Source organism: Schistocerca americana, chromosome 1 (genome assembly GCF_021461395.2).
Source record: "Schistocerca americana isolate TAMUIC-IGC-003095 chromosome 1, iqSchAmer2.1, whole genome shotgun sequence".
Lineage (NCBI taxonomy): Eukaryota > Metazoa > Arthropoda > Insecta > Orthoptera > Acrididae > Schistocerca > Schistocerca americana.
In genome coordinates, this window is record NC_060119.1 from 926,788,424 (window position 1) to 926,806,024 (window position 17,601).

Here is a 17,601-nt window from a genome sequence, read left to right on the forward strand (position 1 = left end):
ACGCAGTTGAAGTCGCCTCCAAATAAGACATGTTCATACCGGCGTAAGAATAGTGGTGCAATCTCCTCTGCGTAAAACCGGGATTAATCGCGCCGTCTGCCGGGCCCCGACGGTGTGTGGATGTTAACGATCCGTACTCCTAGCACTGTGAGCGCCAGTCGTCGCATTGATGGCAGGTACACCACGTCCTCGGCTACTGTGCCACCACGCAGAAGTATCGCTGTTCCGCTGCCACCGTCTGTAGTGGGTGTAATGTATGTATCGTACTCATAGAGGTCGGGAAAGCTCTTGCCACATACTTCCTGCAGAAGGACGATGTCGACGTCTTACGCATGCAGCATGTCTCGTAATAATTGCATTTTGACCAGCTTTCTAATTGTATTAATATTAATAGGGGCCGTTTGATACGCCTGCCGCTATTCTTCAGTGCATAAAGCGTACATGAACGCTTATGTTAACTTGTGTGCTGTTGCTCGGCGACATGCTGTCTGTGCAGCAGCCTGCATCTTCTGCGTGTTTAACATCCGGTGGACGCCTCACTCGCCATTGCGGCTGCGTCGTCGGGGTGTGGATAAGTATTCGATTCGTCGGCCCAGTTCCTGTGCTGCAGGTCCATCTCTCATCGTGTTTCACCGGCCGGGCTGACCGAAGGGGGAGGTGTTGCTGCGGTGGGTGGAGGGGCTCTTTCCGGCGGCTGTCCGTCCGGGCAGGCCGAGGTGGCCGAGCGGTTCTAGGCGCTACAGTCTGGAACCGCGCGACCGCTACAGTCGCAGGTTCGAATCCTGCCTCGGGCTTGAATGTGTGTGATGGCCTTAGGTTAGTTAGGTTTACGTAGTTCTAAGTTGGGGACTGATGACCTCAGAAATTAAGTCCCATAGTGCTCAGATCCATTTGAACCATTTTGTCCGTCCGGTGGGTCTGTACTCAACCCCTGTCTCGTGTGATTCGCGTCGTATTGGTGTGTGGGAGGTAGAACCTACCGTTGCGCATCCGGATGCACTGTATCGTCGTTACACCCAAGTCCGTCTGACGTGGAGTGCGTTAAGCAGGTATCCGACGGCTCTAGTCGTTGTTTCTTGTGGCGCTTCGGCCATCGTTGTTTGCGCCTGTGCGCCTCCGTGTCCGAGTGTATAAGTGACTCCCGGTGCTCAGGGACGAAAGCAGCTGTCTGCACAACCGTAGGATCAATTTCCATACCTCCTACCGATCCTTTCCGGTCGGTTAGCGGCGTCGTCTGCGCCGGAGTGGCTGATGTGTACGACGTTTCGTCACAGGTGGCGATATCTGCTGCAGCTGGTTACCGTAAACTGTCAGGATATTGGAGCTAGTCATTCTTTGGAATGGGATCTGTTCGAAACGTGGCCGCATACGTTAGTATCAGCGGCGTCAACCTGGACGTAGCTGTGTGGCTGGATTGAAGAGTTTTTAGCAAACAGAACACAGCATGTTGTTATCAATGGAGAGACGTCTACAGACGTTAAAGTAACCTCTGGCGTGTCACAGGGGAGTGTTATGGGACCATTGCTTTTCACAATATATATAAATGACTTAGTATATAGTGTCGGAAGTTCCATGCGGCTTTTCGCGGATGATGCTGTAGTATACAGAGAAGTTGCTGCATTAGAAAATTGTAGCGAAATACAGGAAGATCTGCAGCGGATAGGCACTTGGTGCAGGGAGTGGCAACTGACCCTTAACATAGACAAATGTAATGTATTGCGAATACATAGAAAGAAGGATCCTTTATTGTATGATTATATGATAGCGGAACAAACACTGGTAGCAGTTACTTCTGTAAAATATCTGGGAGTATGTGTACGGAACGATTTGAAGTGGAATGATCATATAAAATTAATTGTTGGTAAGGCGGGTACCAGGTTGAGATTCATTGGGAGAGTGCTTAGAAAATGTAGTCCATCAACAAAGGAGGTGGCTTACAAAACACTCGTTCGACCTATACTTGAGTATTGCTCATCAGTGTGGGATCCGTACCAGGTCGGGTTGACGGAGGAGATAGAGAAGATCCAAAGAAGAGCGGCGCGTTTCGTCACCGGGTTATTTGGTAACCGTGATAGCGTTACGGAGATGTTTAATAAACTCAAGTGGCAGACTCTGCAAGAGAGGCGCTCTGCATCGCGGTGTAGCTTGCTCGCCAGGTTTCGAGAGGGTGCGTTTCTGGATGAGGTATCGAATATATTGCTTCCCCCTACTTATACTTCCCGAGGAGATCACGAATGTAAAATTAGAGAGATTAGAGCGCGCACGGAGGCTTTCAGACAGTCGTTCTTCCCGCGAACCATACGCGACTGGAACAGGAAAGGGAGGTAATGACAGTGGCACGTAAAGTGCCCTCCGCCACACACCGTTGGGTGGCTTGCGGAGTATCAATGTAGATGTAGATGTAGATGTAGACGTAGACACGGGTTCGCCATTTGGATCTTGCACAATCCTCCTCTGCATACATTCGGAACGGACGTGGCCCTCTTTCCCGCATCCAGAGCATGTTTTGGGTTGTCCATCGTAGATGACTATTGTTCTTCATCCGCAGATGAACAAGTATGAGGATACTTGTTGTGTTAGTTCTATCCTGATTTGACGCACCCCATTGAGAACGGGGTAGGTCGTGAAGTTGGACCATTTTTCCTCTACATGGCTAAGCACTCTTCCATATGGGTGTAAGGCGTCAATGACCAAGTCAGACAGAACCACGAAGGGAAGTTCGAAAATACGTATGCTTCGTAAGCCCAGTCCTGCGTGATCAATAGTTACTTCTCCAACATGTTCATCAGAATGAAGAAATTTGAGTCCATGTTTAGTATCTAGAGTGATTCTGACACACACTGCAGCGCTAATCAGTTTGACGTAAACGACACTGCTCACTATGGAGAGGTGTATTCCAATAAGTGCGTTGTAGTCAAGTTTAACTTCATCTCGTAGGAACCTTGCAATTTCATACGCTTTCGGTCGTGCATATTCATTCGAAAAACTAATCTTGAGAGACGACTTTCGTTATGCATGTGCCATTCTATATCGAGTCGTCGAAAAGTGCGAGTACGCCGAAAAGGTACCCAACCACGCGCGCCAAAACTTCCCCAGCATGGACGTAAACAGACGTCCGTGTCGCAGCACAGCCGAAGGCAGACTGATCTGAGCTACCCAGGCACGACTCACGACCCGTCCTGATACCTTTACTTCCGCCAGTATCTCGTCTCCTACCTTCCAAACTTCACAGAATCTCTCCTGCTAACCTTGTGGAACTACCCTTCCTAGAATAAAGGATATTGCGGATTAGCCACGGCCTGAGGGATGTTTCCAGAATGATATTTTCACTTTGCAGCGTAGTGTGCGCTGATATGAAACTTCCTGGCAGTTAAAAACTGATATATATATATATATATATATATATATATATATATATATATATATATATATATATATAAACAAAGATGATGTGACTTACAAAATGAAAGTGCTGGCAGGTCGACAGACACACAAACATACATACAAAATTCGAGCTTTCGCAACAAACTGTTGCCTCATCAGGAAAGAGGGAAGGAGAGGGAAAGACGAAAGGATGTGGGTTTTAAGGGAGAGGGTAAGGAGTCATTCCAATCCCGGGAGCGGAAAGACTTACCTTAGGGGGGAAAAAAGGACACAAGCAGACGTATACGTCTGCTTGTGTCTGTATATGTGTGGATGGATATGTGTGTGTGTGCGAGTGTATACCCGTCCTTTTTTCCTTTTTTCCCCCCTAAGGTAAGTCTTTCCGCTCCCGGGATTGGAATGACTCCTTACCCTCTCCCTTAAAACCCACATCCTTTCGTCTTTCCCTCTCCTTCCCTCTTTCCTGATGAGGCAACAGTTTGTTGCGAAAGCTTGAATTTTGTGTGTATGTTTGTGTTTGTTTGTGTGTCTGTCGACCTGCCAGCACTTTCATTTGGTAAGTCACATCATCTTTGTTTTTAGATATATTTTTCCTACGTGGAATGTTTCCCTTTATTATAACCATATATATATATATATATATATATATATATATATATATATATATATATATATATATATATATATTCGTTCGTTGCATCTGCTCGGGGGGCAGATGTCGCAAGACACCCGTTTCAGTTCGTCGTTGATCCATTAACTCAGTTTTTTTATTACAGAGGGCAGCTACCCCTCTGACCGAACACGCTGAGCTACCGTGCCGGCCCCATCTGAGCCACCCAAGCACGACGCACGACCCCGTCCTCACAGCTTCAATTCTGCCAGTACCTAGGTTAGCAGGAGAGCTTCTGCGAAGTTTGGAAGGTAGGACACGAGGGATTGTCAGAGTTGAAGCTGTGAGGACGGGTCATGAGTCGCGCTTGGGTAGCTCATATGGTAGAGCACTTCCGGCGAAAGGCAAAGGTCCCGAGTTAGAGTCTTTGTCAGCCACACAGTTTTAATCTGCCAGGAAGTTTCATATCAGCGCACAGTCCGCTGCAGAGTGAAAATCTCATTCTGAATGCTTCTTATCTTACGAGAAATTGTATGCTTAACATTTGCAGTCACTAAAGCGATTACCTACATGGTTTCATTCGACAGTCTGGCGGTTACACCGGTTATTAATGTACCAGCATTTCACATTTGCAATGGATTATCTCGCGCTTACATTAGCCTCTGATCTTATAATGTTAATCAGTTAAATATTGCATGTTACCAGACGAATGTATTCCCGAAATATCATTACTCTACATTAATTATTTTTTGATGCTGCGATATTTTTTCCGTCCATATGCAGATAAGTATGGCGTGAATGGTCGTAGGCTTCTGTAACCGAAGAGAGAGGGTAGCCAACAGACACTCCGGAAAAATCGCCCCACTTCTCCCGGGAAATTGCTTAGAGACTTCCAAAGGCCGGCATATGACAGACCGTACGATTGTTGTTTATCCCACTACGAACTGACCCTGTAGAGATTTTTTAGGTAGAATCCGGTGAATAGCAGCACACACAGATGCATACGACCATTAACACCTTCCCCCGCCCCCCCCCCCCCCCTCCGCCACTCCACTCCCTCCAACTTCATCGGTGAATGGTGCTAGAAGAAAAGTATACTTTAGCAAAAAGTACCCTCTGCCAAGCTATATACTTCATAATCATTGACAAGGTGCACATGCAGAAGTAGTCGTAGATGCACTATCAGTTCCTGTTACCTTTGGGTCGGGCCAAGAGATTTGCTGTTATTAAAAACGCTGTTATTATTTGTGAGTTATGTTCACCAATAGTGATCTTTAGTCCACATTTAGTGGACACCGCCACTGATAGTAGCGGTGCAAGCATTGCACAGTAAAAATGTAATCATGATTCCTTACAGTAGCTAATTATCACTGCATGTAAACCGCTCTCTGGTGAAGAGATTAGTATGGCTGCTTGCTAATGTGGATTATTATAAGGGAAACCGTTGCTGTGATTATTTCTACATCTACATCCATACTCCGCAAGCCACCTGATGGTGTGTGGCGGAGGGTACTTTGAGTACCTCTAGCTGTTCTCCCATCTATTCCAGTCTCGTATTGTTCGTGGAAAGAAAGATTGTCGGTATGCCTCTGTGTGGGCTCTAATCTCTCTTATTTTTATCCTCATGGTCTCTTCGCGAGATATACGTAGGAGGGAGCAATATACTGCTTGACTCCTCGGTGAAGGTATGTTCTCGAAACTTCAACAAAAGCCCGTACCGAGCTACTGAGCGTCTGTCCTGCAAAGTCTTCCACTGGAGTTTATCTATCATCTCCGTAACGCTTTCGCGATTACTAAATGACCCTGTAACGAAGCGCGCTGCTCTCCGTTGGATCTTCTCTATCAACCCTATCTGGTACGGATCCCACACTGCTGAGCAATATTCAAGCAGTGGGCGAGCAAGTGTACTGTAACCTACTTCCTTTGTTTTCGGAGTGCATTTCCTTAGGATTCTTGCAATGAATCTCAGTCTGGCATCTGCTTTACCGACGATCAACTTTATATGATCATTCCATTTTAAATCACTCCTAACGCGTACTCCCAGATAATTTATGGAATTAACTGCTTCCAGTTGCTGACCTGCTATATTGTAGCTCAATGATAAAGGATTTTCTTTCTATGTATTCGCAGCACATTACACTTGTCTACATTGAGATTCAATTACCATTCCCTGCACCATGCGTCAATTCGTTGCAGATCCTCCTGCATTTCAGTACAATTTTCCATTGTTACAGCCTCTCGATATACTACAGCATCACCCGCAAAGAGCCTCAGTGAATTTCTATGTTATCCACATGGTTATTTATGTATATTGTGAATAGCAACGGTCATACGACACTCCCATGCGGCACACCTGAAATCACTCTTACTTCGGAAGACTTCTCTCCATTGAGAATGACATGCTGCGTTGTCTTATCTAGGAACTCTTCAATCCAATCACACAATTGGTCTGATAGTCCACATGCTCTTACTTTGTCCATTAAAGGACTGTGGGGAACTGTATCGAACGCCTTGCGGAAGTCAAGAAACACGGCATCTACCTGGGAACCCGTGTCTATGGCCCTCTGAGTCTCGTGGGCGAATAGCGTGAGCTGGGTTTCACACGATCGTCTTTTTCGAAACCCATGCTGATTCCTACAGAGTAGATTTCTAGTCTACAGAGTCATTATACTCGAACATAATACGTGTTCCAAAATTCTACTCTGTTTTGTTTTTCCGTTGGGAACAGTAAACATAATGCAATGCGATCAAAGTTTTGTATTCGGTCTCTTACTTTATAAGGGACAGTCAAATGAAACTGAGACGGACGGAAAAAGGAATCACCGCTACTGTGGCCGAGCGGTTCTAGGCACTCCAGTCCGAAACCACGCGGCTGCAACGGGCGCAGGTTCGAATCCTGCCTCAGGCATGGATGTGTGCGATGTCCTTAGGTTAGTTAGGTTTACGTAGTTCTACGTCTAGGAGACTGATGACCTCAGATGTTAAATGCCATAGTGCTTAGAGCCATTTGAACCATTTTTGAATCCCCGTACCTGTTAATACATTTTTATTCCATTTTGAGACAAGACAGTCAAGGCCTTAATGGAAAAATGTTTGCGGTTACCTGTGGAGCTATGATTGTACCCAGGCGTTCACCTCTTTGTCCGAAGCAAATCGACGTCCACCAATCTCTTCAGGCCTCCAAAAACGTGAAAATCGCATGGGGAGAGATCGGGAGTGTATGGAGGATATATATGGCTTCCCAGCGATACCTCTGCAGCGTAGTTGAAACAACAGTCCTACCAGCTCCGGAGAATTCATGATGACTTTTCTGCTCATTGACTTTCTGGAACACGGCGCCATAATTAACGCACTACGGTACGTGGACTCTTTGGAAAAATTGAAGCCTGCCATCAAATCCAAGAAACTGGGAATGTTGACGGATGGCGTCATTCTGTTGCAGGATCATGTCCTCCCACATGTTGCCAAGATTGTTTCGCAAACAACAGTCGCACACAACCGTAGATTGGAGAGGAATTCCGCCTTATGAGAAACACCTATCTTGCATAAGTCGGAATTCCTCTCCAATTTTATTAGCAAACTCGGAAGTAAGAACTGCAACAATCACAAGATGATTAACATACAACTTTTCCGCGACAATTCTAAACAACAGTTATTACAATATTACGGGTTCTTATGCTGTAATCGCATGAATTTTTTGTTGCAGCTAACCCTTCAAGGGTGGTCGTAGCTTTCTCGAAGGTCCGATGCACATCCCGGCTCGCTACTGACAAAGGTCAACAGATTCGGCTCATATTTGGCAGGTCGCTTGTGTGCAACCCAAAACGAAAGACATCCCGTTTTGAGATAACAACTCCGAAAGTTCAGTACACGCAATCGAATCAGAATTGAAGGGATTGATAGGTAACTGAAAACTGAGCACTTTTCATCGTTCTATATAGTGTTCGAAAACGCATATTTTCCCAGAAATCGAAGAAATGTTATAACTGCCTCTTACGTATCCGTAAGGTACATGCTGGTGGATGAAAGTGCCGTTTGTGTAGCATCCAAAGCATTTGGCTGACAAGCACAGATTCAGTGTTCTATTCACGAAAGAATTGGCTATTTTTTAAACTGTATTTTCTTCCGCATCGAACTTGTTAGTAATCGGAGGACAGATGAGGTAAGTAAAACAATAGTGAATTATTACAAAGCAAGCAAATAAATGTGTTATACGACTTTGATTAGTAACGAATTAGAAATTTAGCCCTGGTCGTCTTACAATGGTCCTTTCACTCACTGTGATACATTTCCTCACTTTCCTTTGAACAGCTACGTGAATGGCGGTTGGCATGTAAACACTCGAAGCAAATACGCACGTGGCATCAAGTATATCCAATGATTGGAATCTTCACGCAACGATATTGTTCCTCCTGAAGATTCGATGAAAAGCAGTTTTAGTTTATATTTAAAATATTTGTTCTTGGGAAATTAATATTGATGCACACCAGACATACGATTAAATCGCCTGAAAAATCGGTGCTGAAAGTTGATTACGAATCGGTGTTGGATCAGTGCGGTTAGGCAATTCTCGTTGGTTTTCCAGAAACCACTGCAATTCTGAAACATAAAAAAATTCTATTCTCTCCCGTGCCTGGCTGTAAAAAGGCATCGCGCGGTTGGTTGTCCGTAGTCTCTTGTGACAAATTCGCAGCAGTCTTAACCGAAATTGTTTTCATAAAACGGGGCTTAAAATTTTTATTCTTTACTAATCAAAGTACTCTGAGAAATTAATTTACCTACCTTTTCATTATTCCTTATTGATGTACTTACCTTATTAATAATTCTATTCCTACCTTTTTGGTTGCACTAAGGCGTCCTGCCAAGTATGAGCTGATCGGTTGGCCGTGTCCGAGGCCTTACCTTCTGAATGAAGTAAAATTCCGTTTCCGCAAGACCCCGCGTAGAGGCGTGACGACACATGTTTTGAACAGTCGAGCACAGTTGGTCGTTCTCAGCTACTGTCGTCCGCCAATACTGTCAACCCATGGTGAGAGAAGGGTACACGTGTTCTTTAGCACCGGAAACCAGTTACCATTCACTTTCACACCTTCCTACTTAAAATTATCGGGATGATTAGTAACTTGTACGGTCTCTGTATAACCTCACCCTCATCCTTCCAATTAAAATTATTGGGCTGTTTAGCAATATCTACGGTCTCTATGTATAAGCTTTTCATAGTATCCGACTGTTACTGGCAGATGGAACGCGGCGGTGCAGTTGTTACCGCACTGGACACGAATTCGGTAGGACGACGGTTCAGATCCGCGTACGACCATTTCAGTTACTATAATTTCTCTCTTCCCCCTCACGAACCATGGACCTCGCCGTTGGTCGGGAGGCTTACCTGCCTCAGCGATACAGATGGCCGTACCGTAGGTGCAACCACAACGGAGGGGGATCTGTTGAGAGGCAAGACAAACATGTGGTTCCTGAAGAGGGGCAGCAGCATTTCAGTAGTTGTAGGGGCAACAGTCTCAATGACTGACTTATCTGGCCTCGTAACATTAACCAAAACGGCCTTGCTGTGCTGGTAATGCAAACGGCTGAAAGCAAGGGGAAACTACGGCCGTAATTTTTCCCGATGGCATGCAGATTTACAGTATGGTTAGATGATGATGGCGTCCTCCTGGGTAAAATATTCCGGAGGTAAAACAGTCCCCTATTCGGATCTCCGGGAAGGAACTACTCAGGAGGACATCGTTATCAGGAGAAAGAAAAGTGGCGTTCTACGGGTCGGAGCGTGGAAGGTCAGATCGCTTCATCGGGCAGGTAGGTTAGAAAATTTAAAAAGGGAAATGGACAAGTTCAGGTTAGATGTAATGGGAATTAGCAAAGTTCAGTGGCAGGAGGAACAAGACTTATGGTCAGGTCAATACAGGGTTATAGATACAAAATCAAATACGGGTAATGAAGGAGTAGGTTTAATAAAGAATAAAAAAATAGGGACGCGGATAAGCTACTACGAACAGATGGTGAACGCATTATTGTAGCCAAGATAGTCAGGAAGCCCAAGCCTACCACAGTACTACACGTTTGTATGCCAACTAGCTCCGCAGATGACGAAGAGATTGAAGAAAAGTACAACGAGATAAAAGAAATTATTCAGATAGTTAAGGGAGATAAAAATTTAATAGTCATGGTGGATTGGAATTCGGTAGTTGGAAGAGGAAGAGAAGGAAAAATAGTAGGTGAATATGAACTGGGCTTAAGGAATGAAAGAGGAAGCAGCCTGGTAGAATTTTGCACAGAACATAACTTAATCATACCTAGCACTGGAGACTGGGAGGTTTCAGATAGAATATATTATGGTAAGACAGAGATTAAGGAACCAGGTTTTAAATTTTTAGACATTTCCAGGAGGAGATGTGGACTCTGACCACTATTTATTGGTTATGAACTGTAAATTAAAACTGAAGAAATTGCAAAAAGGTGGGAATTTAAGGAGATAGGACTTGGATAAACTGAAAGAACCAGAGGTTGTGCAGAGTTTCAGGGAGAGCATAAGGGAACAATTGACAGGAATGGGGGAAAGAAATACAGTAGAAGAAGAATGGGTAGCTTTGAGGAATGAAGTAGTGAAGGCAGCAGAGGATCAAGTAGGTAAAAAGACGAGAGGTAGTAGGAATTCTTGGGTAACAGAAGAGATACTGAATTTAACTGAGGAAGGGAGAAAATATAAAAATGCAGTAAGTGAAGCAGGCGAAAAGATATACAAACGTCCCAAAAATGAGATCGACAGAATATGCAAAATGGCTAAGTAGGGATGGCTAGAGGACAAATGTAAGAATGTAGCTGCATATATCACTAGGGGTAAGAAAGATACTGCCTACAGGAAAATTAAAGAGACCTTCGGAGAAAAGAGAACGACCTGTATGAATACCAAGAGGTCAGATGGAAACCCAGTTCTAAGCAAAGAAGGGAAAGCAGAAAGGTGGAAGGAGTATATAGAGGGTCTGTACAAGGGTGATGTACTTGAGGACAATATAACGGAAATGGAAGAATACGTAGACGAAGAAGAAATGGGAGATATGTTACTGCATGAACAGTGTGACAGAGCACCGAAAGACCTAAGTCGAAACAAGGCCCGGGAGTAGACAGCATTCCATTAGAACTACTCATAGTCTTGGGAGAGCCAGTCCTGACAAAACTCTACCATCTGGTGAGCAGGATGTATCAGACAGGCGAAATACCCTCAGACTTCAAGAAGAAGAAAGCAGGTATTGACAGGTGTGAAAATTACCGAACTATCTGTTTAATAAGTCACAACTGCAAAATACTAGCACGAATTCCTTACAGACGAGTGGAAAAACTAGTAGAAGCCGACCTTGGGGAAGATCAGTTTGGATTCCGTAGAAATGTCGGAACACGCGAAGCAATACTTGCCCTACGGCTTATCTTAGAAGATAGATTAAGGAAAGGCAAACCTTACGTTTCTAACATTTATAGGCTTAAAGAAAAAAATTGACAATGTTGATTGGAATACTCTTTTTCAAATTCTGTATATGCAGGGATCAAATACAGGGAGCGAAAGGCTATTTACAATTTGTACAGATGCCACATGGCAGTTATAAGAGTCGAGGGCACGAAAGGGAACCAGTAGATGGGAAGGGAGTGAGACAGGGTTGTAGCCTATCCCTAGTGTTAATCAGTCTGAATATTGATCAAGCAGTAAAGAAAACAAAAGAAAAATTAGGAGTAGGAATTAAAGTCCAGGGAGAAGAAATAAGAACTCTGAGATTTGCCGATGACATTGTAATTCTGGCAGAGAAAGCAAAGGACCTGGAAGAGCATTTGAATGGAATGAACAGTGTCTTGAAAGCATATCCCTACCACTACTATTGTAATTTAGGATGCTTTTACCTAAATAACAGAAACCCTGTATCTGTGTTGCCACGTATAGCCCTCTTACTAAAATTTAGTTTAGTTTCCAAATGAAGTATACGATGGGAGGATAGTCCTGTTAATAGAGTTACCCTTTTTACAGGATTTGACCGTGTGTTGTGCGTGATGGAAAAATAAATCAGACTATTCATTTTTTTTCCTTAGATCTTACTCAGCGATTGCATAGAAATGCAGTATAAATAATATTATACTGAAGCTAGGACGACTCAGTTCCAAGTTCATTTAGTGCTTTAAAACATGTACTAATGGTGGCCAGCCTATCCAGGCAATGAAACAGCGAAATATTGGAAAAGCAGAAGTATGAATTTTGCCCACTTCCTTGCTACTGCTCAGTTTGGTTCAAATAAATAATATTATACCACTTAAACAATGTTTTAAAAAAGAAAGAAAGCAGTAGATAATTCAAGGAAGCTAAAAAAATTGACGAGGGCGACCTTTAGAAAAGCACTTTCCATAATCAACGAACATAAATACTAAAATACTTAGATACTAAAGTACACACTTTTTATACTGAACATGTCACTTCAAGAAAACCTCTCTCTTACTGAAATTTACTTTCAAAAGCTGTTACTCTTTGAAGTAATTCTGTATGATCGTTTAACGGATTCTAGTAACTCTGAATTTTTCGTAAGCAAACTTTTACTATAACACATTGCAATAGTTCAGAAAACACAAAAACAATTTAAATGGTGCCTCTTTATATTAACTTGACACTTTATACGTCTGTAAAATAGGATACTCGGATTAATCAAACACCAGGAAGGAACCCTATATAGGCGTATGATTTGGATGGAATAACAGGGTGAACCAATTTCTTTAAAGTTCAAGAATTATTATTAAAAAACATTTTAAATTAATGGTTCACACTGTACAAATGTAAAATACAAATAAATCTTATCTGGTGGCTGTAGGCTTGTGTGTGGCGAACAATTATAGGGGCTACACTCCCATAGTAGAACCTCCAAATATCTTGCTGTATGGACGCAATTGGCGTCATTCAGTTTTACATAGAGTAGCCCGACAGCTCGCAGCTATGCTGTAAGCCGTTTGCAGTCTTCATCCGAGGCATTTTTGTGCAAAATTTTCAGGCAAAGCTTCTCCTGCTCCACAAAGATGTTGCCTCAATCACTGCTGCCTACGGACAGTGTGACTTACTTCCCGCGCTTGCTCTATGTAGCACGCCAATTCGCTCTTGCCACCTTTCCCACTCCCCACAGCCACTTTCGTTTCAAACAAAAGCACACTGGCTTTTACATAACACCTATTTCTTACATTGCTCCTAAGCGTGACCATTTATTAAATTGTCAAAATTACATTAACATAAACAATTTACACACACAAATTTGTTAGATACAAAATATCATCAGAAAATTTTTTAACGTAATAAAAAATTAACAAAGCATATTACATACATTACTCACATACAATGCAAAGAACTTCAACCTCCAGTATAGCACACATCACTTTACATATACAGAAAATATAATACCAAAATGCGAAAATTTTAAAGCAAAAAATTATAAGAAAATTCAGATGAACCATAAACAAATATTATTGTAAAAGGAGGATACAAGATGAACATGAAGAAAACCAAAAAGAGGATAATGGAATGTAGTCGAATTAAATCAGGAGATAAACCCTCTCCTAGGCACTTAAATGTGATTTGCAGAGTATCCATGTAGATGTAGATGTGATGTTAAGGGAGTTAGATTAGGAAACGAGACACTCAGAGCAGTAGATGAGTTTTGCTGTTTAGGGAGCCAAATAACTGATGATGGTCGATGTAGAGAGGATATAAAATATAGATTGGCAATGACAAGGGAAGCTTTTCTGCAGAAGAGAAATCTGTTATCACCGAGTATAGATTTAAGTGTCAGGAAGTCATTTCTGAAAGTATTTGTATGGAGTGTAGCCCTGTATGGAAGTGAAACGTGGACGATAAATAGTTTAGACAAGAAGAGAATAGAAGCTTTCGAAATGTGATGCTACAGAAGAATGCTGAAGATTAGATGTGCAGATCACGTAACTAATGAGGAGGTATTGAATAGAATTGAGGAGAAGAGGAGTTTGTGGCACAACTTGACTAGAAGAAGGAATTGGTTGGTAGGCATGTTGTGAGGCATCAAGGGATCACCAATTTAGCATTACAGGGAAGCGTCGAGGGTACAAATCGTAGAGGGAGACCAATAGATGAATACACTAAGCAAATTCAGAAGGATGTAGGTTGCAGTAGTTACTCAGAGATGGAGAAGCTTGCACAGGATAGAGTAGCATGGAGAGCTGCATCAAACCAGTTTCTGGACTGAAGGCCACAACAACAACAACATAATTTCTTCTGTCGTGTTAAAAAATTACTGTGTGTAAGCACAGCTGCTTCAATCGTCTGCTTAATCACACCAGTATATCTTATCTGTTTGTAATTCAGGACCTATTAAAGACAAAATTATTTTGTTCAGGCGCACCAGTGAAACATGTCACCGAAGTTCATAGTTCAATTTATTCAACTGTCGTAATTTGTGTATAGGTCACTACTTAATGTGTCACATATTTAATCGTAGTTAAACAATCTTGCGTCGCATTTTCACTGTAATAACTTTTCTCGTTTTATTCCTAAAACTAACATTTATATTTATCATCTCTGGAAATGGAGATACTCTGTAGATGCAATAACTTAAATTCTTTGGACCCACAAAAATTTCACTACACCACATATTTATCTTTGTACCTGAGGATCGCGCAACATCCGATAACCGGTTTGTGAAATAAATAATAAATATTGTAGAATATTACACAATTTTTGTGTGTTTTCATTCCTAAAATGCTTAAAAACTTCTCATGTGCCGTATTTTGCAGTATGGTGCGTCTGCCCTTCCTTGAGCTAGTGTGCGACTCCGTTCGTTAAGACTTTGGTCGTAGATGTCTCCGGGTCGAGCCGTACACCGTCCGCTTTACGCCTCGATATGGTAGTGACTAGTCAATCCACTACAGTGGTGATTCAGCAGTCAAATGTTTGAGGGCAGACATGTAATGCGAGTAAAAGATTATTAAGCGCAGAAGATCATGAATGTCACAGTAATGTTTACGATACACTGCAGATTTATATTTTACACAACTGGTTCATTCAGAGACACTTAGCTTCCTGCTGAATGGTGGTCCTTAATGAAATAAAATATGAGTTCATCTAGCAAAAACATCCCATTTCCAACTGAACTAGCAGCACACGAGTGATGATAGTCTCCATTTAATAAGCTTCAATCAAAAAAATGGTTCAAATGGCTCCGAGCACCATGGGACTCAACATCTGAGGTCATCAGTCCCCTAGAACTTAGAACTACTTAAACCTAACTAACCTAAGGACATCACACACATCCATGCCCGAGGCAGGATTCGAACCTGCGACCGTAGCGGTCGCGTGGTTCCAGACTGAAGCGCCTAGAACCGCTCGGCCACTCCGATCACTTGTTGCGTTTATACACCAGTTCTTTTAATTCCACGCTCTGATGCGTAAACTTAAGTCCACGTGTAACAAAATTCAGTCCCATGCTCCAACAGCCGACAACCGACAACCACAACTGTCTATACTCAGAATCTGCCACTTGGATGTACTCCTGATCGCGAAATATCCAAGTCTCTTAGATCGTAACCGAACATCCACTCTTACATCAGAAAAACCAAAATCAGCCCTCTCTCTCCGATGGCCGTACCACAGCCCTCCTTGTATTTTTCTTCAGCTCTCAAGAGCACATATTCTACCACCACCTTCACCACCGTTTCACCAAACTTTAGCCAAGGGGCCTCAAGTAGCTCCCTACCACATAAAGCACTTCTTACAAACCTTAAACATTTCGTGTGAAATTGAAATGGAATGAAAATGAATTGGAAATGTAAATTAAATGTAATTGGACCACCATTTCTACACTAATAACTGTACAATAATTTACACATGGTGCGGGAAACATTATTTGATATCATGTCTATCGACACTAGCTACTATTCCTTTAAACATAGACGGGATGTGTTACTTAAACAAGGATATGCGTTTCACACACTTTCAGTAATATACCGTAGACTAAGTCATATGTTAAGTTGTTATGTCATTATTTGCGTTTATAAGCAAATGTGTGGAGTACTTCCTGATATGACACGCTTAACATAAACACTTATACTCACAGCATATTTCGTAATAGTGAAATTTGCGTTGTTATTCATGATTATGACTACTGTGCAATTCCATTATCTGATATCATGTCTATCTCGTAAGACAGTCTTGTTTATTGTTTATAGTGTGTAAACGTTAACATTGTAGAGTGTAGCTACGCTTGTAAATACAAGTGGTGCTTGTGTAGATAGGATTGCTTTCTTGGACTCACATATAACCCTTAAGCTAACCGCAATGATATTTTTCGTCTCATTCTTAGTGTTCATTCTGTTCAGAGTCTTGTTGTTTACAAAAACATCTACGAACATCTGTAGCTGCTAGCGGCCCTCTCGGCGTTTACCTGTTGATACTTACCACTTAGGATTGTACGCTTACTCCTTGCTAATCCCTCTTCTGCTCTTTTCATAACGACCTCCCGGAACCCATTAATGTTTGCCCAGCCTCCGTTCATAAACACAAAGCACAATGAGTAGTTTGCTACAGTGATTCCGTGTTGGACGCATTTCCCGTAAGGGAACCATCTCTGGCGTTCTTTAGCAGCTTAAACTAATGGTTACGCTCCTTCGCCGCTCTAAGCTTTCGACAACACTCGTTATGGACCGTGTATTACTGTTTACGCTTCTGGGCCTTACCGCAGCGGTAGAATTTTTCCTGATTTCCCCAGCTTTAACAAATAACTCTTAAGGCGGCCTTAGGCTTTGTCTCCAACTTTGTCACGTTACAGTTGCAAGCGAGCCGGCCGAAGTGGCCGTGCGGTTAAAGGCGCTGCAGTCTGGAACCGCAAGACCGCTACGGTCGCAGGTTCGAATCCTGCCTCGGGCATGGATGTTTGTGATGTCCTTAGGTTAGTTAGGTTTAACTAGTTCTAAGTTCTAGGGGACTAATGACCTCAGCAGTTGAGTCCCATAGTGCTCAGAACCATTTGAACCAGTTGCAAGCGTTGTTCCAGGCGACAAATTCTTACTTTAAGACTGACATTTTCCAACAGAGTCTAAAAAACACGAAGATAGTGAATTTGCGTATACACCATTCGCATTCCCAACAAGTGCCCTGTTTTCTTCATCGCAGCTAGATCAGCAACTGGACTTCACAAATCAATAAACGGGAACTTGTACACGGAACTATGAGTGTCCAGTCGCAGTGCTGTTTACTCTGAGGTGAAAAAAGTCGTGGGATAGCGTTATGCAAATATACACAACGCTTAAAAGAGCAGTGAATTGGCGGAGGCGTCATTTGTACTGAGGTGATTCATGTGAAAGGGCTATCGACCTGATTATGACCGCACTAAAGGAATTAACAGACTTTGGACGCGGAATGGTAGTTGTAACTAGACGCATGTAACATTCCATTTAGGAAATTTAGGAAATTCAATATTCCGAGATCCAAAGTCTCAAGAGTGAGCCGAGAATACGTTTCAGGCAATTACGTCTCACCACGGACAACGCAGTGGCCGACGGTCTTCACTTAACGATCGAGAGCAGCGGCGTTTGCGTAGAGTTGTCAG